Source organism: Ixodes scapularis, unplaced genomic scaffold (genome assembly GCF_016920785.2).
Source record: "Ixodes scapularis isolate PalLabHiFi unplaced genomic scaffold, ASM1692078v2 PGA_scaffold1__304_contigs__length_218370807, whole genome shotgun sequence".
Taxonomy (NCBI): Eukaryota; Metazoa; Arthropoda; class Arachnida; order Ixodida; family Ixodidae; genus Ixodes; species Ixodes scapularis.
The window spans coordinates 179,775,075-179,797,081 of NW_024609846.1; positions in this window are offsets into that span (position 1 = coordinate 179,775,075).

Here is a 22,007-nt window from a genome sequence, read left to right on the forward strand (position 1 = left end):
CACCTAGGAACTACCGCCTCGCCATCTATAGGGCATTGGAGTTGCGAATAGGGCATAGGAAATGAGCGGCCGCCATTTTATCTCCATTTTTAATATTTTGCCATCTCTGACTTGAACCCCGAAGATAAATAGGCAATAAATTATTGCAAAACTACGTTCGCGTGCCCAATTTAAGGTATCTACGTTTGGCATTCGGAATTTGCAAGGCGTGCCAAATGTTTTGATCCTAATGGCCGCGCTCTGTAGGTCTTAGTTATTTCTACAATAAAAATATTTGTTTAATGTAACCCAAGAAATCACTCGCACTATAATTGTGCATGCATAGATATTTTCAGCGTAATTATGTTTCTCCCAAGAATATTAAAATTTTGGAGGTTGTCGCGGGGAAGTATATTCAAAGTTTTATAATGAAACGTCATTTAGATAGGTTCAAAAAAGCTGCAGTGCATGATTCCTTCAGGTTTCTTTTTTTATTCATTCAAAATACACCTAAATATCTCCCAATGAGAGCCTTACATAAGGGGGCGGGGGAGTGCACATAAAATATATATATATATATATAGTAAAAAAACCGAAATTTTACAGCGAAACAAAATATAAAAATACAAGCTAAAACGATCATAATAATAATAATAATATAAGTAAAATGTAAATAAGTGTGTAAGAGAAGAAAACTAGATCTTAATATCACAGCACATGAGTTCATTAAATTTATAAAGCATATTCATAAAATACTTCTTCCAAAACCACTTTTGTGCAACCGCAAGTTTCAAGGAACCTTTAATAGATTAAAAAAAACTTTCAGGTTAAAAAAATACTATTAGCAGTGCGAAAAACCTAGCCCGCGTAAAGTTATCACGAAAAATAAACTCACAATGGTCTGGTGAAAGATGGATATTTATAATTTTACTCTCACTACAAAATCCCAGATTGCACGCAGTCAAAAGAAGGGAAAAAAAAGTAAGTAGAAATTATTTAGGCAGCAAGCATGCCGAGGTGTCATCGCTGCCAAATGTGCATATTTATGAAGGTACTCAACTATTGCTCAGACTGTCATGCCGATTGTCACTCCTTTCTTTGTGTTATTTTCTCATCACTCGCTCGTTTTATGGACGTGTTAAGTTTTGCAAGTGTAGTATTTTACAATCTACAAACACGCCCTTAAATTTAGAACTTTCCGCCACAAAAGCAACAGACCAGGTGAAAAATATAAAAACGCGTCATTGGCGGCGACTTGCCGAACTAGTGCAGTTTTTCATGGAACCTCAAGACCGGTGGACCTGCAGTGGATTTCGTAGCTCGCCTCTCTTTCTTCGTTCTTGTTGAATTTCGCGCTATTTTTAGCGACGGCCGGCTGTCGCACCCGCATTAAACGGACGGCACATTCAATATATTTAGCATGTTGTGCTGAGTAACGTCTTCAGCTTCTCTTTGACAACATAAATGAAAGAAAACACATTAAGCGAGCGGAGAGACATAGTTTCAAAACGCCCTGCGTGCCTTAGAACTCGTCCAACTATTAAGAGTGTTAAAATAGCGTATGCTGTAGGCTATGTGCGCTTAATTATAGATTCAAAGTGGCGGCTCGAGCTCCCGCCAAAAATACCTTAATTACCAAAAAAAAGCAGTTTCTAAAGCTTACTGTTGACTTCGCGTCGAAAGATAGTCCCGTATAAAGCATTTTTCCCCCTTAGAGGCTTCTATCAAAAGAAAAAGGAAGAGAGGTCGAGAGAAAGAAAGAGTAAGAGAAAAATGAGAGAGACACAGAGAGAGAGAGAGAGAGAGAGGTAGGTGCCTCCAATCTTAGTAGAGAGCCTACATAAGGAAGGTCCCATTTCCTTAATCATATGATGTCAGAACATATCTCAGGGACGTGCACGATTTTTAGTTTATCTCCCGGAACCATTTGTTTTGTTAGCGGTGTCGTGTCAGTTCTCTCGTCGTGTCCTTAGGCATAACGACAGCTTCTCAGGCTACAAGTACGCAGAGCAAACAAGCTGTGTGCGGGATATATGGTCCTCAGTGCATGTCCTATAAGAACGCCCACGTGTTTGTGGACATGGAGGATAGGGTAGGGAAGCTGTTTGTCTTAGGGTCAACAAAAGGGGAAACTTGGCATATGCGCATGAGGGGTACTTAGTATATTGGGTTGGGGCAGGGAACATCAACCCCAACACGAGCAGGTTGGGGCTGGGGTATATCTGTACCTGCTTGGCAAACACCCCGTGGCTAACACAATCAACCTCCACTCCTCATTCACCGTAGGCGCTAATATGCTGGCGTGTATCCACATGTAGTAATTGGTAAACCGTATCCGATTGAATTCTCGGTTGACGATTAAGCTTAGGTCTCTCAACATGTAAAAATGCAGCAAAAACTTGATTGTTCTGCTGGCACGCAATCATCTTCGAAGCACTGCGTGTTAAAATATAATATGAGAGGAAGGTAACTGCGTCGTTAAAAAGGGTAGCTCTTGCTGAAATAAATAAAAAAAAACTAAAATTCGACAATATTTTTATTTAAAAATGTAATTTTTTTGGACACTTATGCTAGCTAGAAAGTTTCTTCGAGGCACCGAGTTGTCACTACTCTTACGTTAGCTGGTATTTATTAAAAATACAATCGAATATACGAGTTGGTCTGACAAATCACTTCTATATTTTATTCAAAAAAGTATCAGGAATTAATTTAATGTTGTCAGTGCAAACACCTAGCAAGTTCTGTTGTAAAGTGTTTTATTTTGGGAACAAAAAGTTAAATCTTGTTTTGTCGTGCGAGAGGGTTTTATATTTATATTCTCAGTATGCGCCCTGCTTTTGAAAGCTCTAACAGGGGTTGGGACATAGTCGGGTGATTTTATTCGCCTATGTCCTAAACCCCTCGAAAATTGTGTCAAAAAGAAAAGAAACAAATAAACAAACAAATAAATATAGTAAACCTTACAGCGGCGATGCATTTTCCTTGTCAATGGTTTGCCCAAGTATTGTGATTTCCAAAGATTGGTTTTGTGTGCCCCCCTACATTCCGAATATTTTACGCTAAATGAGTTAAAAATTTTCTTTTTTGGTACTCTGGACCAGTTGCAAGACGTTACTTTGTGTTGCGTCAAATACTTGCGATGCCTAGCTTTCTATACAACGTTGACCTTGGACTTTAGGCGGGTTTCCTGGTAATGCTTCCCGCTTACAACCCAAATCAGTAGAATATAATCAGGCTGGAGTGTATATGTCGCGAATTATAACTGAAAGGTAATGCTCATTATGATTAAAGTTTATTAAGGACTCTAGTCTATGGTTACCGAAATTCTAAACGACTCACAAAAGTACCCAAATATGATAGGAAGAACTTGGAAAGAAACTCCTGCCTTTGTAAGAGACGCTTTGGAAGTGTCAACCAATCAGTTGCTGTAAGGTTTAAAACTGGAGATGAAAATATTTTTACGGCACGAACACGAGTTCTTGTGGACTCCAATAAAATTTTACTTCTATTTTAGCAACTTTCTTCTTTTTTTTTTTTTGACGCGATGCGAGTTTCGTAGCCACGAGTTCTGGTTATGAATCTTCATAAAGTTGTGTCGGGCTACCATTGAATCGCTGTTTTTATTATTATATTCGCATGATTTAGCTCAATGTTGGACGCATTATCTTCAACGAGACACGGAAGCATCACATAGCATAAACAGTTTTGTGAGCCCTTGAGCACGAAAAAACACACAACAGCAACGTAGCTAATATTAAAACTACTAAATGCAAACGGAATAGATAAATAATATGCTGATGGTATTGACTTTCAGTAGAGCCAATTGGCTAGCACTGATCGTTGTTTTTAAGGTGTTATGAAGAACATTTTGAAAGTTGACAGATTCGTCCACCCCAAAATTGGACTTCAAAAAAAGAAAACAAGGCTGCTTACGAAATTTATTATATAAAGAAATATTCAATTTTTTAAACTAGCATGTACTCTTCGAAATTTAACGTTCTAACAAAAGAATTTTTAATAAAATAAAAATTGAACTTAAACGCGCTCTCTTCAACTAGCGATTCACATTTTGCAAGCTTGCTCGTAGCACATTTTATTTTTATTTATTGCACGTGATTGATGCTAGTGCGACTAGAGCTAACAGTGAGTTGCCCATTCGGCATAATTGTATGAAACATCTCCCAACTGCTTTGGTCAGCAACCATTTTTCTAAGATCAAACCATATGAAAGAGGTACAAGGAAAGAGATAACGTGCCGCCACAGCATTATAGCCCAGACCGCGCTTCAGTAACGATCCCTGGAGGGAAATGCCCGCTGTCTCGACGTAGCTCATTTAGGCGTTCCACTCGATTTGAAGACGTCAGCTGACAGAAGCGCACAAACGGGACCTCCCCGCTGCTACCGCCGTACTTAAGCAAAGTGTCATGTCTTCCGCCTTCGTTCTGTTTAACTTGCTCAAGCTCTAACGGCGCTTGTGAAATGCGGCAAGTGAAGACGAGGATTTCTTTATTGTTACTGCTTTTTCTACGCGACAAATTTTCATCGCAGCTGTCACTCGAAGCTTTTTTGTATTTTTATATACGTAATACACACATATATATATATATATATGTTTTTAAATTAAGGGGCAAATATGGGGGGGAAAAAGTATATGTTCTTAAGTGCATCGAGGCTTTCGTAACCGTGTTATCAAAAAGGAACCTCAGGCGACGTAGAACTTTACGACATTTCTGACGTGTGCGCCCTCTTTTGCGAAAGGCGTCTATACTCCAGCTCATACTCGAAACAAAGGCCTCGCTTCTTAGCTTCGTTAACCTTAAGCCGCTTATTTTTTGCTCTAAATAAAAAGAAACGGGTGCAACTTAATTCAGCTGTTGCGGAGGAGCTCAAACGCATCTACTTCTTCCAGCGCGGGGACACAGGAGTAATAACATCAGGAATCATATTGCTTATAATAGTATAAACGAAACTGTCTCGGGTGACTAAATAACTACGATGCAGACTTTGAAACGCCCTACTCTTATTATTTTTTTTTTTAATAAATGTATTTTTCGTACACGCTGAACGACGTGATGCCGTCACCATTTCGTGCGGTATAAAGAAAAAAAAAAAAAAAAAGAAGTTGTATGCGGCGAAGCAAACAAAACAGAATTTTACGGCTCGGGGTGCTCTAAAGCGGGTACGGGAAGCTGTTGTGCTGTTCATCGCACAGACGCTTACCCCCAGAGATCCGAGTGATATCACCCTGGCGCCAGTCGGGACCTGGCCGGAAAACGCGAACCCATAAAAATGAATCAGAACAATGACGGCGTAAACGTTCGAAACATCGAGGTCACCCTAGGGTGTGGTGGCGCACCGTAAGGTTGCAAGTTGGGGCAAAACAAAAACAGCATTTTTGAAAAAAGTAAAAGCCAGCGATTCTGACGGGAAACACGAGAATTTCATTACAGCCCAGTGGCGTCCTGTGTGGCAAAATCAATTTTTCTGCGTCTCGCCACCCGGCGACAAGACCGACAACATACACAGCAGAGTGTGAGGAGCGAGTGGCGAGGGGGTGGGGTTGGTAATAAATGAAGCAGGAGACTCGGCCAAGGTGAACTAAAAAAACACCGTCAGTACCGTGATGGTGACGAAACACCAGACTGTTTTTTTTTTTTTGCAGCTACTGTCGTTTTATATTTATGGTTACTGAAGTGTCATATTTACAGTTACTACTGCGTCGTCGCGACTATCGTCGGTCGAATTCAAGTTTTGAGTGGAGATGTGTTTTTGCCTTTTCTTTCCGTTTTATTTTTCTGGATTGGAATATTTGTTTATTAATGCGAAGAAGCTAATGAACGACTGCTGGTGTCTACACTTCGTTTAACCTAAATTCCGAACGCAGCCGACGCTACGAGCTGATGGAACCAAGAACACAGCGTAAAAAGTGCACAATCATGGTGTTCGTGATGTTTCTGCACGTGTTCTATGTTGGTTCTATGCGGAGCGCAAGTTCGTCTGCTTCTTTTGCAGGGGTTTGTGGTGACGTCAGAAGGCCGAGCTCTGCTTGGCTGACTGAAGGTTAACGGTGAATCCTCAAGGCAAGCTGCTTTGCGGTTTACTCACTATCCTTCAATCGGAGCGAATCAGAGCACGGCGTTCTGACGTCACCAGAACCTTCGAAAAAGAAGCAAATTAACGTGCACTTTTCGTTATCGCTGAACCATTTACAAACAGACAAGGCCCAGTGAGTGGGGTTTTGACGCTGTTTGAGTGGTCCCACTCCCATTACCTCGTGGCGTCGGCTGTGTCTGGACCTAGGCTGAAACGAAGTATAAGTTTGGGTTGAAAGATAGCAGATGACTGGCCCCAAAATTTCAAAACGCGGTCACTGATACTCGCGGCTCGAGAAACATACGGTTACTTGTGAAATATTTTTTTTTTTTGCTTTTGCAATTTGATTGTTTTATGAATCTAATCAAACTTCGTGACACTTTCACAAAACACGTGACAAAGTACAGTCGCTAGCAGTTCAAGAAACAGAGCGCATGGGTGAGTTTTGAGCAGTTTATTATCATTCCACAGCCAATGAGATCGCTGCAATGAGAACGACCAGTCACGAAAATGATTGGCAGCGCCCTGCGTTTCTTGAACATTCGGTGACAACAGAAGAAATAGCTTGTCCTCGAAATTTGCGAATCAGAGTCATACTGGGGCCCTAAACTCGTCAAACACATAGGTGGAACCGAAAGTTCACGGAGTGCGCCAATTGGACGTCGGCGAAAAAAGCGCGAAGTCATTGTCGTGATGAGCCAATCGATGCCCTCCGTCAACCTCGGCCACAACTCTGTGTTTGACGTGTTTAGAGGCCCAACTGGCCTTAAGTTTGGCGGTCCGTCTGGAAAGCCGTAACAATTACTCCATTTACGAGATCCCATCTTGCAACATTGGCTCTCAACGTGTTTTGGAAACTGCTTCGTGCGCGAAGCGTGTTATTACCAAGGTTCCCGTAGGACGCTAACGCTGTGCTCGTGTAACTACACCGCATGCCCAGAGACCACACTTAAAATACGATGGTAACGGACAAATGGCGCAGCGGGTGCTCAAAAGTGCGTACTTTTGTAAAGTTTCTATTGTTATAGGTACGCCAAGGGAGCTTATCTAAACTAATTTTGGTGCGTTTAAAGTTTTTACTTGCTCCTTGAATGTGTTTGCTTTGAAGGGGCACAATTAGTGTATCGCTTTTTTTTGGGTCCAAGCTGTATGCGAAACTTCTAAGGTGAACAGCTCTGGTTTTCAACTCTATAAAATATGAGACGGTAAAAGTTAGGGCGCTTTGCAACTAGCGCTGAACCATACTTGTTAAGCAACTTGAAGGCGATTGGCGCTGTGCAAGACACAGCTAGGTTTACCAAACGGTGACCTGTATACATTTCTTTTTATTTTGTTTTTTTCGTAGAATCGAAAGGCTATCACCAAAACGACTGTATTTTGTAGCGAGGCAAGATCTGCAGTAGAAGTTTCAGCGCGAGCTTCTTAGCTTCGGTAACACTTTGGTGCCTTGTATTCGAATGGAAAAACTGGAATGTCGTGTCCGCGCCAAGTGTGTCACGTACGGTAAAATGGTCAGCTAAAATTTAGGATAATTTACAATAAAAAATTGCTGATTTGTTGTACGTTTTTCAATTTTTTATTTGGGTGTGAATAGTAACTTCTCACTGGTGCCTTTTGTATGCACGCGAAGGTAACTTTGGCAAGTGTATGCTTCTACATGTTTCCCTATGCGAAAAAAAAGGCATGCATGCAGCCAGACGCCCAGCATGCAATTCTCCGTTCTTTATTTCTGGAGCTTTGTGCAGCATTCTGAGGAGCGGGAACAAATGAGCGACTTCAAAAAATACATCTTATTTTGATAACTTGTGCGGAGGAAGCGTTTCCAAAAGTGTAGGAATATACAAATACCTATTATATAAGACAAACCTGAAAAAAAAGAAACAAACACGGATTATTGGCTGTACCTACAATAACAATACACAACTGTAAGCGTTTTTTGAGGCAATATGCTCGGGCCAGCAGCTTCCGCTTCGCTGCCTTAAAAAAAAAAAGAAAGTTAATATAAAAGAGGTAGCTTGCTCTTCCTTTACTTTATTATTTCCAACCGAGCCATGTTTGACTCAATCCATATGGCTTTCTTGAGTGGCAAGTTCATATCTTAGGCAAGTGAACGAGCGAAGTTGACGAACATATGGACGAGAGGAATGTCGTAGGAAAATCTGCTGCAACTATTTTTTACCCTCGTCTATTACTTATTTCGCTCGAATGATTCACGTGATAATGGTCGTGAGCTTCTAAATACAATCGTTAACTTTTGCTAATACTACGTAAAAGGATGTGATGAGGCTCAAAATCTAAACGGGTTACACAAACCGCCATTAGAGTTTTCTTTAAAATTACGGATCAACTGCTTTTGCGAACTTGCACAAATACAACTCGCTTTCCCTTTGAGGAAGACCGATCACAAAAGTTCAAAAAAACTTCTGCGAACCTAAATACAAGCAAACAAACTCTCCGGCACGTACAACACCCAAACCGTTTCGGTGACCGCGGTTTTCTTCCAGCTAGCGGTTCACGCTCAGGCATAAATGTAAACAATATCACGGACGACCAAACATAATATAAACACGATCAGCCTGTTTAGAAGAGATGAGCACCTATCAAGGTAACCCTTACGTATAAATAACTCCATAAACGGCAGCTCTTGAGAGGTAGACTTATCAATCGAACAGGCGAAGAAGAAGCTACGGCAGAGAAACTGACCAACAAACCAAATAAACTGGATTCAGATAGAAAAAAAAGGGAGGGGGGGGGGGGGAGCGGGGCGGGGGAGCCGACACATCTCTGAGGTGTTGGTTCAGCCATACGGTAAGGTGAACGAAAATCGCTCTGACAGAACAGCTTAAAAGAAGTTTATATCGGCAGATGTCTATCCCATCCCATGACCAGTCAACTTTTTTTTAACAGTACGTTTTCTTTCTGCTTGTATGCTCGCTTACTTGCATTGGTTCTGTATGCTTTTTTCTCCGAAGAGACTCCTTTCGATGTCCGTTTTCGTTCCCTTACGTGTATCTATCGACAGGAAGTTCAAGAGAGCTGGCTCCGCCGACGCAAATGTTTGTTTATTTATTCACGCAGCGAAGAAAGTGTGGCGAGAAGAGGTATGGAAGCGATGTACGGACTGGGGCAAGAAGAGTGAAAGAGATTCAGAAGAAAATTTCCATCTTGGTGGCGGTTCGTATGGAGGGTTTGTGAGGCTGTCCGGCAGTCCACTGGTTCCGGTTTTGTTGGTATACGGATATTTCGGTGGGGTTTCGGCTTCGAGAAGGTGAGCGTATACACCCGTCGGCTCTGTTTATTTATTTTTCGGGAGAGGTAATATCTATTTTTTTCTCTTTTTACCCTGAGTAGGTTTTCCACAGAAAGATAGACAGTCAGCGCGATCTTATCATCATGGCGAAAGCCCTATTCAGATTCTAAAAGGTGTCAATCTAGTCTTATCTCAAGAATAAAAAAAGGAGGTCGGTAAACTGATCGAGTGAGTTAGGAAGTGCAATAGGTGCCAGGAGACTTAAATTTACTTTCAAATTTTTCCTCTAAAAATCGAAGCACAATTATTTTCAGTGACAGTGATAAAGTGAGGTCGTTTTCGCTTAGGTCGTTTTTTTTTTTCTCGATAAAAAAAGAGAGAAAAAAGATGTTTATTTCAACAGGAAGAGGACTACCTCCGACAGGCGTGTCTAGTGAGGGAAAATGAGCAACTTTATCTGTGTGACTGCGCTTAATGAAAGCGAGAGGACTCGGCGACCAAGCATTAGTAATAAACACACAAAAAATCCACGGCGACCTTTATTTTTGAAGTATTTTAATGCAATACAATATTCAAAGAGCAATCGTTTTATGTTGTCGTTTCGGGAGTAAAAAAGGATCTATATTATTATTGTTTTCTCCTCTAAATTTAGCGGAGAAACTGAATTAGTGTATAGGTTATGTGACGACAATTTCTCCTTTAAATTTATCGCGGACACTAAATTGCTATATAGGTAACGTGATATCCATTTTCGTGCTAAATGTAGTGAGGAAACTGAATCGGTAAACAGACCATGTGATGTCACTTTTACCGTTCAATATTAAGAAGAAACTGAATTGGTGTTTAGGTCACGTGGTGCCAAGTGACGTGACGTCAATGTCCCTGCTAAATTTATTGGCGGAAAAGCTAGGAAAAAGAACGGCGAAGCTGAGACGAACGCGAGCCCGACTACCAAAACCAGCGCGTCAATCTTTCTGGGGAAACCCGCTAAGGCAAAGCCTGCCGCAAGAATCGAACCCGTTGGCCGGGATGGTGGGCCGGCGCCCCTAGGTGGTCCTGTGGAGAGTGCGCACCGACACCGCCTGTACACCCGCCAGACGGGCGACGTGGAAGGCGTCGAACGTCCAGACCGCAAAGAGCAATTACGGCAGGGAAGACTAGACGGCCAACTTCGAGCACCTGCCGTGGTAATGTAAGGGGCTAGGGCCGAACGGACGCTTGTACAAAGGTCAAGTGGTCGGCCTGGAGAATTGGGTCTTTTCGCCCGGCCCATCAGACATGCAGGCCGACACACTGCGCTCGCTCTTGAATTTCGTGCTTGAGTGTCGGTTCTGAAGGCACTTTAGACTTTAAAAGTGAATAAAAGTGAGTCGAAACGGAGTGTTGTCACACGCTACAGCTCCCAGAAAAATCCAGAGAAGCAGGGTATCAATCCATATTCCTGCCGGTTTTAATACTCATTACAGTATACCGGTATGTGGTTATGTGCCACGACTGCGTGATGCACGCTAAAGACTCCAGATAAGCAGTCACACTGAACTTACCAAATAGTCACCTCTTCCACTGGCAGTCAAAATTCCCGCAGTCAGATCAGATCTATAAATCTGATCTGACTTTTTAAATGAAAGTTTCAGATCTGCTTGTTGGAGGAAATGGGCTTACAATACAAAAATGGAGCAACTTTTGACATATCCGAATATTGCTTTTAAAGTGGTGAAAGTAACATCAGCTCCGGCCAGGACGAATATTTCAAAAGGTTAGTTACAAAATAAAAAAAAAAAAATGTTTTGTTAGGTATTATGTTATACTCATGCCTTGATGGGCTCGTGTTTTTTGTTTTTGTTTTGACGAAAGGATTTTAGAGCCGTACGTTTTTTGCTGTATTGTTTAGCCGTATTTTTCGGCGCATTCTTCAAATATTTTGCGTATTTTACGTTCTTTGTTGCTTCAATGTTGCTTGCTGTTCAAATCTATTTATTCACTCGAAGGGTTACAATGAAACACAGCAACCTTAAATTGATATACTCAGGAAAAATAAATGTTCCAAACAACAAATTAATTGTTAAAAAAATATTGAGTCTTTTTGGGGACACGAGAGAGCAAAAAACTAAAAAGGGAATAAAGTCGGGTTTGCCGCCGAAGCAACGTTTTCTCGCGGCGCACATAGAAGAATACTACAAATTGTTTATGAACTTGATAAAACACTTGTCCAATTCTATGTCTGAGTCATATCATAAAAAAAAAAAACGCCTGTGCACGAGCTAGAGAAAGATTAAAGCGCCGATTTCCTTTTGACGAAGCAAGGGAATAGATTGACTAAGCCAAACTTAAAAAAAAAAAAAAAAAAAAAATAAAGGCGTTGCGGAGTTTTCGAGAAAAAGAGAATAAAGAAATATGAGCAGAACTATAGTATTCATATTACTATCTCCGAATACTGCGGAACTCCGATGCAGCTCACTGACACCCCATCGTAAGGTCATAAACAAGCGTATAGTAGTGGTCACAATCGGGTTATGAATGTTTCCCGTATCAGCAGGGAGGGGTGAATTGTACGAACGGATCTTCTGACGCGACCAGGAAGACCCCCAGGATGGATAACTTTCCATCAGATCCAACCCCTTTTCCTTCCTCCCTCCGTCCCAATGAACCCCAAAGTAAGGAGGAGGTCGGGGGAGAATAATTTTTCCCAAATGGTCGTCGGGCCAGCACCACCACCACGTAATGCGGGCTATCCCTCTCTCCACGCGGGGACCGAGTTAATGAATGCATTTCCCTTTCAAAAACGGAGCCGGATGTTCGAACCACTTGGCCGGAAATGACGGGAGATCCGAAAAAAGGGGGAACCGTGCTGCTGCCACGCCATCGCCTAATGAACGACGCATGCGTGGAAGCGCCCAACCCCTCGCGGTCGCCCCGCGAACTACACAATGGACCGACTACTACTACTGTTTCCGTGAACGTATCGGTTCTCTCAAATGCGCTGCTTTAATGACCATGCCGAGCCAGTTCGATTGAGAAGAAAGAAAACAAGAAAATAAAGAGACTTATTGATTCTTGGCCATGTTTTGTGCGAGCATGCCATGCTTGAACCTAACGCGGAGATATCTACCATGGTTTGCCGCTATACACGCTGTCTCCCTGTATACATTATACGACGCGCTCGTAGCAGAAGCCTTTTTAGCCGCGATGGAACTACATGTGCTCTTTGAGTCACGGACTGTTACTTACAATAAAGGCTTGGACGACATGCGAAGGAGTATTGACGTTTTTTTTTACGCGTATTGATGCTGGGTGTCTGTTACCATGGGCGGCGTTTTCGAACGATGTTTAGCTTTATATCCAGATGGGTTTTGTTCCATAAAAAAGAAACCCGTTCTTTCGGGAATCCGATGTTTGCGATCTGTGATGAAACGGCGGATGGCGCAAGTCGGCCGATGCTTCTAACTTTATTAATATTTGCTTAGGCAATCTTCCGGCTGGTTGCGCTTACAACGAACTTCACTTACCTTAATGCTTCCGCTATGCATATTCACCGAAAAAGATAAACAACCCATTTGAAGTTAGATACCATTTTCTCTTCGGGAAGGCGCGTTGAATGTGTTATTATTTTGTATTTGGTTGTTTTTGAGCATGCTCGTGAATACTGCGAGCATGTTAAAATTAAGACCACGAAAACTTATAGTTTTTGTGTTCTCACATAGGTTGCAAGTAATACTTGTACTTGGCAACACGTGGAGTATTTTTGGTGAGGTCTTTTGTGTTTGCCTTTGACGATGCAACCTGGTGCAAAGGCAGCGCAAATAGTTCCAGAGATGCAAAGTAAACGGTAAAATATTTTAACATAACAACTATTATTATGGCCAGAAAAGCTATCATTCTTACGTGCCGTTCACAACTCAGAAAATTAATTTTACATTTTTTAATCTACACTTAACTCTAACCATAAGATATGGGGGGACATATAACAGTGATTTTTCAAAGATAAAATTTTTGTTGTTTTTATGTTTATTTAGCAAAGACAAGACAGGTCGAACACGACGGTACAAAATATTGAATTGAGATTCGGGTTCAGCGAAAATCGTTGTTACGCTTTTTGTAACTTTATTATTCTGGGCCACCTTAGTTTTGAAGCGGGACAATTTGAGTAGTGAAGACAGCTGTTCATCACAGTCTTGTTTTTACGTGTTCTTATAATCTTGCAACACAGTAGTACATATTTGTCTTGCTCTGTTGCCGGGGAGGAGAAAACGGTAGATAAAGTGTTACCTGCCTGGTTCTTTGTTGTTGCTCATGTTACCTTACAATAATTAGAGAAACAAATAAGTTGAGGTCGTTGTTTAAAAACTTATCTGGAGAATTAAAAAAAAAAGACTGCATGGAATTTGTTTTCGAGAGTTTGGTGATGTAATAAATTTACTTCGCTTTCAAAGCCTTCACGGTGTTTTAGGCACGCAATAAATACCAATACCAATACGAATACCAATACCAATAGCATCATTCTTGGGCATCATTCTTGAAAATTTTCACTATTTATTTATTAATTTATTTATTTTAATATTCACGGTACCCAGCGTGCCGTAATAGGGGGAATGACATTTATTTCAATTTATTTATTTCAAGTACGCTCAAGATAATAATACATTGAAGAGGGGAGTGTAGATTAAAATTATAATTACGATGTGCACATGTTAATTAGTTCGAACCCTCTTAAACAAAACAATATCAGTAATGTTAGCGATTAAACATAACCACAAACATTAAAAATAGCCCCAGTGGAACTCAAATTAGTGATGCATTGTTTTAAAATTAATACTTTGTGTAATATTAACAAGTTGGTTAATTAATGCCTCGTTACATAAATTAATGCATCGCACATTTACTAAAGATACTGGAAGGTGGTTCCATTTAGATGACGTACTTGGTATGAAGAAGTCAATGGCAGCTAGGACAGGTCTGATAACGAGGAATGTCGACGGGGGTGGAGAGTCGGGCGCCTCTGTAACGCCCGTCAGCGCCTTGAGGGTATTGCAATAAATAAATAAATACATAAATAAATAATGGTTGCAATCGTAACAGGATAACGGACAGAAGGGAAGACACAGACACAGCGCTACATACAACAAAACTTTATTTTCGTTGTCACTCAGCATATATATATCGGCGCCAACAAAAGCAAGTTAAGAGATGCATACAAATATATATTGTTAAAAGGCTAATATTGTGACATCACACATTACACCACCCCAGACTAGTCATCTTTGGTTGAGGAACAGCAATTGTTTGTCCGACAAAGGTACAGAGAGTGTATATATATATATATTGAGTGACAACGAACATAGAGTTCAGTTGTAAGTAGTGCTGTATCTGTGTCACCCTTTCTGTCCGTTGCCCTGTTTCGCTTTTTAACCACCATGAGGAACGGCGACTTTACAATGACGATCGACGCGTAATGAAACACAAAAAGATACGCATGAAGAACTTCGGAATAGCTTGACTTTTATTCAAGCGTGTAAATAATACAATTTGTAGAAACAACACGCACGCCATATATGTCGACGTAACAAAAGGACAGGCAGGCATAAATTATTTTTAATAGATGCTGTACTGACGGTGCGATGATAGTCACAGTATACGAAACGTGCACCGTGATATTGCAGAGCTTACAGCTTTTTATTACAATCGCTTTAAAGTTGGGGTACCAAAGTACTGCTGTATATTACCAACTTTGTTTTTGTACAAACATAATTTCAATGACACGAAGGTTGAAGTAAAATTTGGTTTTAGATATCGAAGTTTATAATTATCGTTAGGACAAATCTGATCGGTAAGAGTTTTCTGCAATACTTTAGAGGTAACGTTAACACCAATATATGTGTAAGGAAGTGATCCGATTCTGGTCGAGTTTGAGATTTGGCTGTTCCAACGGGAGAACCTCAAAGCTTTCATATTTCCGTACCACAGCTTCCGGTGTTAATGACACAAAAAAGCAATATACAATAGCACCATGCTCAGTTTAAAAGGGTGGCAGATAAAATTCAATAACCGAGGTTTACTTCGGGAAGCGAACCACTTTATTTGATGTCAGTTGAGTCGCTCTGTGTTTTTGTTCTCATACATTTATCTCCCGTTTTTTTTTTTTTTTTTTCTTTTTTGTTTGCAAGTTTTTATGCCTGGAACATAATTTCAGGTACTAAACACAATTAGTCAACCCTATGCTCTCATCTAAGCGCATGTTTAGCGTGTCCCATTTGGTACTACCAGGAAACCGGAGACTTGGGGGCGGTGGTTCAGCTGCAGGTCTTATGCAAGTAATCTGTTGTGAAGATGTTTAGTAAGCGAGTTGGTAACCTGCCCCAAGAGGTGTCTGGTGACTTTAATGTGGATTAAAACATTTTTAAGCGCAGTAAGAATAATTGTACGTCACGCCATAGTGATACACAATTGAACGAACGCTGGAGTAACCCCAAATTGAAACGCACAGGGGCGGTGATCAAACTCAGAGTTCCTGGGAAACAGACAATGGTAGACTTGTAGACAAACAAGGCTGCACGAGTCTCTTGATCGCTCGAAACTCGGTATACAGATTCATATATTACTAAAACTTTTGCAAACATACTTTATGAGGTGTGTCAATTGTTTGAAGAAAGGCAATTTATTTATTCATCGAACATCTTTATTTGGCATTTGCTTGTCACTCTTGCCGTTGTAGGCATCAGTGAAGGCTTTCGTTGGCCTTGCTACTCCAAATCAATTTTAAATTCGGAACTTCTAGATTGTCCTTGACGGTGTTTACTATATATATATATATATATATATATATATATATATATATTTGCGTTTGATATTTGGCAGGCTTTGGCAAAAGTTACTAACTCGGTTCAAAGGAACAAAAAAAAAAAAAAAAAACCAAGCCAATGACGATTAGAAAAAAAAAATCTGATCCAAAAATGACACGATTTGTGCTGGGACACTGAGCATATAAAACGCCATGCTTAGTGTTCAAGTGCAGGCGCGCTATGCGGTGAAGTAGGCGTGCCGCCGTTTTACGGTGTCTTATGGACGCTATACCTTTCCTTCTGTTCCAGCTGCGGTGACCAGGGACCCCATCCTTAAATATTTCATAATCGCAGGGACGACATTCTTACAAAATTTTGAAGGAAGTTGTGAATACTGGCGAAGGCACAAAGCGAGAACGACACTAAATTAGAAGTAGTAAGCTTTCATTAGTCATTGTTAGTTTTGTTTTCCTGGTTATTTAAAAATTAACAAATTTCTCTCGTGAACACTGATATGTATTACCTACACATGAGCTGAGAGTTGAAAAACAGCTACTCAAAATCACTACAAGCAGACGCCTGAAGTTTTTTACGCATATCAGTTGTTTACTGTATTTTCTTCTAACAATTAAAGAAACTAAAACCTTGACGCCCAAAGCTTTTGTTTTATGAAGATTGATAATATTTGTACCCGCCCTACTTAAATAATTTCAGCACAAATTTGGAATAAGCTGATAAATATGTACAGGGGTAACTCTCGAAAAAGTAATTTGTCCCAGTGGCCATCGCACAGGAAACGCTTTTTAATTTACAATATTTGCAACAGCGTGTCGTCCTTAACAAAAAAAAAAAAAAGGTGTATTTTGTAGACAACAGAGGCAAACTTAAGGTGGCCTTCACTCACAAAATATAACAGCCCTAACAAAAACAACCGAATCAAAAGTAGCTCTTTCACAGCACCGCTTTTACAGAGCCTGCTGACGCTGGACGATTATTCAAGTCAGAAACTATAAACAACAGTGTCACGTACATTAATTGGAACGACATATTGAGCTGGCGAGCATGCCGGGAAAAGCGGTCAGGGTTGGAAGCTTTCCGTCCTAGCATACGCGGTGTGGAACTCAGTTCAGGTAGATCTGCAAAGCTTGGCTCCCTGCGTTGCAAAACTATTATCTTTGTTGCATTACTCAATTTTTAAGTGCAACAAGATAACAGCATAACGATCCTTGGAACAGAAAGGGGAAAAAAAAAGTTGAACCGGAAGTGTTCGATAATGTTTTTAGAGCACAGCTCTTAGGCGCCCGTTTCCGGGTTGAGCGGCGTCGGCGTCGGTGTCGGCGTCGGTGTCGGCGTTGGTGTTGGCGTCGGCGTAACCGCGCGTTGCATTATGGGACGTTTCCCCACTAAAGATAGCTGGGAAATTTTTCCGCTAAATTTAGCGGGAAAAGTTTCCTGCTAAATTTGGCGGGGAAATGTTTCCGCTAAATTTAACGGGGAAATTTTTCCGCTAAGTTTAAACAAAAAATTTTCCCGCTAACTTCAGCGGAAAAACTTCCCCGCTAAATTTAGAGGGAAATTTAGCGAGAATTTCACGCTAAACGAGAGGGCAGCAGGCGAGGAGGAGAGGAGGGTACGGAGGAGGAGAAGGGGCATACCCTCCCCTCTGTCACATTCCCTCCTTCTCCTCAAGAGGTGGGCTGTAATTCGTCATTACGGAGAATTCTAAACGTCTTTCATATTTTGGTATATATATATCTATATACAGTGTGTCCCCTTAAAAAATTGACCGGGTATTTTTTCACCATAAAACTTAACAACGCATTGATGAACGCTCATACTTTGTCCCAATGTAGCGCTAGCGGTCCGAACAAGATGCCAAAGTTTCAGCACTAACCGTTTCCTTATTCAAAAGTTATGAGTGATTTTCTGAACTTTTCAATGAGAATATGGCGGCCAACAGAGCTCTCGAACACCTATAACTACCGAAAACGGGCGAAAATGGGCCCCATTTTTGCGTTGAAACTTTAAGAAAATCATTTATAACTTTCGAATAAGATAACGGTTAGTGTTGAAATTTTGACATGTGGTTAGTCCCTCTAGCACTACATTTGGACGGAGAATGAGCGTTCAGTGATGCGTTATTTAATGCAGAATGTGCGTAAAGTGCTTCCTTGCGTGTTTTTTCTTATCCCCCCAAAATTTGTTGAGCGCCCTCAGACATGGCCGCGCCGGGCTGCTCAAATCAACGTCTCGCAAACCAACTGCGAATGCAACTCATGTTCACATCCAGGAGCTCAAGTTCTGCGGCTAGCGGCATATAGACTAGTCTAATAAATGTCATCTGGGAGTTGATATTTTTATCTACTGGGCTGTTGAACGTGTTCTGAACATACGCAGTTTCCCTCTTGTCCGGAATATCCGTCGCCACGCATGCGCCCACGGCCCAGCGACTCTGCATTTCTCGCCTCAAAAATGTGTAACAGACACTCCAACGTATACTGCGACCATCCCACCTTATTTCTACGGGGTGGTTCAAGGAGAGACCAGGCTTTTTAAATCGACCGCAAAATTCGGTTTCTTAACCTATCGCGCTACGACTTTGTGCAGCGTTGCCCACAGATGGTGCATTTTTTTGTCGAATTTGCAAAGAGCGAACTTACCTGAGGAAAAAATAAAGAATGAAAAAGGCTTAGCTCCTATAGAAATGCAGCGAAGCCACCGGTCTTCAAACAACACGGCGCCGTTTCGCACGGGAGAAAAGAGATGGCGGAAGCTGTTGCGACGCCAACTGCCGCCAACGAACGAGCATACGACGCCGAGAGCCGGCATCTTTAGGAGAGAGGGAACTGCAGTTCCTTGTTGTTACCGCGCCTGTTTTTGTTTCTGCGACTGTCGCCGCCTGCGGAACGCTCGCCGCTTTTGAGTCGAAAATATTGTCCGCTAAAGACGCCGGCTCTCGGTGCCGCATGCTCGTTCGTTGGTGGCGTTCGTTGCGCCATCTCTTGTCTCCCGTGCGAAACGGCGCCGTGTTGTTTAAAGACCGGTGGCGTCGCTGCGTTTCCATAGGAGCTAAGCCTTTTTCTTTCTTTACTTTTTCCTCAGGTAAATCCGCTCTTTGCAAATTTTACAAAAAAAAAAAAAAGCACCATCTTTGGGCAACGCTGCACAAAATCGTAACGCGATAGGTTAAGAAACCGAATTTTGCGGTCGATTTAAAGAGCCTGACCTCTCCTTGAATCACCCTGTACAGAAAGTTCCCGAGAAAAGAGAAGTGTATTTTTTGGCCCGGATAAATAATTTACACATCGCGGAAAGCTCAAACTCCGCGATGTCGTGTAGCTAGCGGTTGGAATAGAACGTGAAAGGTTGAGAAGATGACGTTGCCTAAATTAAAATATAATGCGGAGCGCAAGTTCGCCGGCTTCTTTTGCAGGGGTTGTGGTGCCGTCAAAATGACGAGCTCTGATTGGCTCTGATTGGAAGAATAGTGGGTAGACCTCAAGGCAGCTTGCTTTCAGGTCTACCCACTATCCCTTAATTAGAGCCAATCACAGCTCGGCGTTCTGACGTCACCACAACCCCTGCAAAAGAAGCAGACGAACTTGGGCTCCGCATTGAGGAAAAAATAAATTTCTATGAGCCGACTTTGAGCTAAGCCTAATAATCGTCACAACAAGAAACTATATTGCGAGCGCTCGTCCAATTTTATATCAGTGAAAAAAAAAAAAAAAAAAACACTTGTCCGAAAAAAGACAATATTGTTTCTTTTCTTGCTGACAATTTTGTTTAACTAAAATAGATATTACAGGCGCGCAAAATGTTTTTTTTTATTTGACAAAATTAGGCTTAGGTGGACGTCGGCTCATAGAGAAAGTTCGCTTTTCTTGATTATTTTTGATCCAGGCACCGTCACGTTCTGAAACTTCCCATTATATCTTAACCGCTACCGTCCAATTCTCACGAAGTGGGAGCGAACGCATAGTTTATTTACCCGGGCCAAAAAACACGGTTCTCTTATCTCGCAAACTCCTTGTGTTTACACTCTGAGAAAAAAAAAATAAGAAAAAGGTAGCAACGGCGCGTTTTCCTCGAGAAAAAGAAAAGGAACAAGATGTTTTACTCCCTCTTGAGGCAGATGGGAGGAAAGGTCCTCGCTCCCGGCTCATCTTTCGGTTTCGGTTTTCGGGCACGCCGCACACGTTTTTATAATAAACGCCACTGAGCTGAATGAGCGACAGCGGCAACGAAGGCTGCCCGTAATTCAGTTTTGCAGTTCACGCACGCAGAGCACCTCGGTTGCATTGACTTTTTTTAGCGCTAATTTTGCCAAACGAGCAAACGAAGCCGTTAGAAACAACAAAGTTCCTGAGCACCGCCAGCAGTGATACGCACACTGGACTAAAATGTACGGGTGCTTGCGCGTCGTCTGTGCTACGTTTGGGTGTGTTTCCTGTTACCGAGTGCCATCACACAATAAACCTGGTTTTGTGTACTCGAGTCACCAACATTTCCATGGCAGTGTTGGGCGTTGTCAACGAAGTCTGGAATCGTAGTCGATGTCTTCATGTGTATCGCGTACCATTGGTGTAACAGCGAGACCAGACTGTGTGTACAATCGCAGTTTGACGTTCTGTCTTACACTAAAGAGTTTATTAAGACTGCTTAAGCGATTAGAGTGCAATCGATCGATCGGTGGATAATCATGTTGGAACGATGGTCTGTAAGGTACAGTGACCAATATAAATGTCGTCTCCAATGCCCTGTTGTCCCCTCCACGAGAGCGATTGGGCACTCTGGGAAGGGCTAAACATGCTTGAAATATGACGGAAAGAAAGAACGTACGTATATTTATGGTTTGGAATTTTAGCATTAAAGGAAATCAGACAGAGCGATCAATCTGGTGATAGGTAAATTGACTTTTTGTTATGGCCAGATAGTATTTAGTCGACAGTCGGCAGGTAGCCGAGTCCACACAACCGACCTGCCACCGTTTTAGTTTTTTCTTTTTGATTTTCGTACTTAACCGATTCCTAATATACGCGTCACTGCTAAAAGACACATGCTTTTAACTGCCTTAGGCTTTTCAACCTCTTTCTTGGAACAAAACCGCGTTCGTGCTATTTATTCCAATTAAATTGAACCCCAAATTGTTGGATCAAGCTCAAAATGCGCTTCAATTTCGAATGAGCATTTTATAGTCCACTCGTCGGTACCAAATTTATAAGCTCTTGCCGTCTAAGCTAACCGTAGAAATATTGAACTGACCATTGGTCAGAAATGAATGACTTCGGAACACCGAGTGCTCCGCATAAACAATGTCTCTCTGTGGATTCACCAGAGGCACTCGGCACAACTCCGCCCAATATATATATATATAAAATTTTTTTTTACGCCAATGATGTATAACCGGGCTAGGCGTATTTACTTATTTACGCAAATTACCCCCCTTTTATCACAGTCATGTGGTTCGAAATCCGATTTCTCTACCCGTGAAACTTCTCTTGGAGCTGCTCAGCGAATACTCCTTTACAAAGGATAATTCACGACGGCCACTGCCGCCGCACATGAACAGCGCAAAAACAAAAACAATTACTATGATAGAAAAAAAACAGACGTCCCTTGAGCCATTATACGACGGGCTTTGCGAGGAAGCGAACACACGGCTGCTAAGAACTCCAGAAGAGCGGGTTGTTTTGTTGGCTCTCGCACAAATAATTGCAGCGTGGATGTTTACTTTTTACTACGAGATTCACCCCTTGTGGTGTTGAAAATGCCTCCTAAGAAATGACATTACTGAGAGAAAATCAACATACTGGTAACATTATTTATAGTTCAGAGGATCATGGAGAAAATACTTTAAAAAAAACGAGTATAAAAAGCGGAAGCGCAGTGTACGGAGTCAGTGATG